Source organism: Myotis brandtii, unplaced genomic scaffold (assembly GCF_000412655.1).
Source record: "Myotis brandtii unplaced genomic scaffold, ASM41265v1 scaffold45, whole genome shotgun sequence".
NCBI classification, from domain to species: domain Eukaryota; kingdom Metazoa; phylum Chordata; class Mammalia; order Chiroptera; family Vespertilionidae; genus Myotis; species Myotis brandtii.
The window spans coordinates 1,133,879-1,134,498 of NW_005367209.1; positions in this window are offsets into that span (position 1 = coordinate 1,133,879).

Genomic DNA, 620 nt, shown 5'->3' on the forward strand with positions numbered 1-620 from the left:
AGGTGCCGGTGCCCATCCGGGAGGTGGAAGTGGACATCAGAACCGTGCGCCGCGAGCGCGGTGGGGCCACCGTGTGCAAGCAGCAGCAGGGCTCCCGGCGCTCTGAGGTTACGGGATGGGAAGGCCGCCCGAGGTCGGGTTCATCTCTCCCTCACGGGGGACCGCGCCCGAAATCCTGTGACTGCTCTCAATAGGGGCAGTTCCATTCATTCATTAACATTGGCCGTTTATCTGTAAGATAGGGTGCCCCCCAAAATTATACACACACTTTGAGTAATGATAAAGGCAGTGTCTATTAAAATGCATTTCACGCCCTAGCCGGCTTGGCTCAATAGATAGAGCATCGGCCTGCGGGCTGAAGGGTCCCAGGTTCGATTCCTGCCAAGGGCACATGCCTGGGTTGCGGGCTTGATCCCCAGTAGGGGGTGTGCAGGAGGCAGCCGATCAGTGATTCTCTCCTCCCTTCCTCTCTGACATCAATAAAGAAATATATATTTTTAAAAAAATGCATTTCACTTTCAGAGTTGAACTATCACTGTTAAAGTGTATATACATTTTTGGGGGGCACCCTGTATATATAGATTGTGTAATATATATGTACACTATGTAATTTACATATA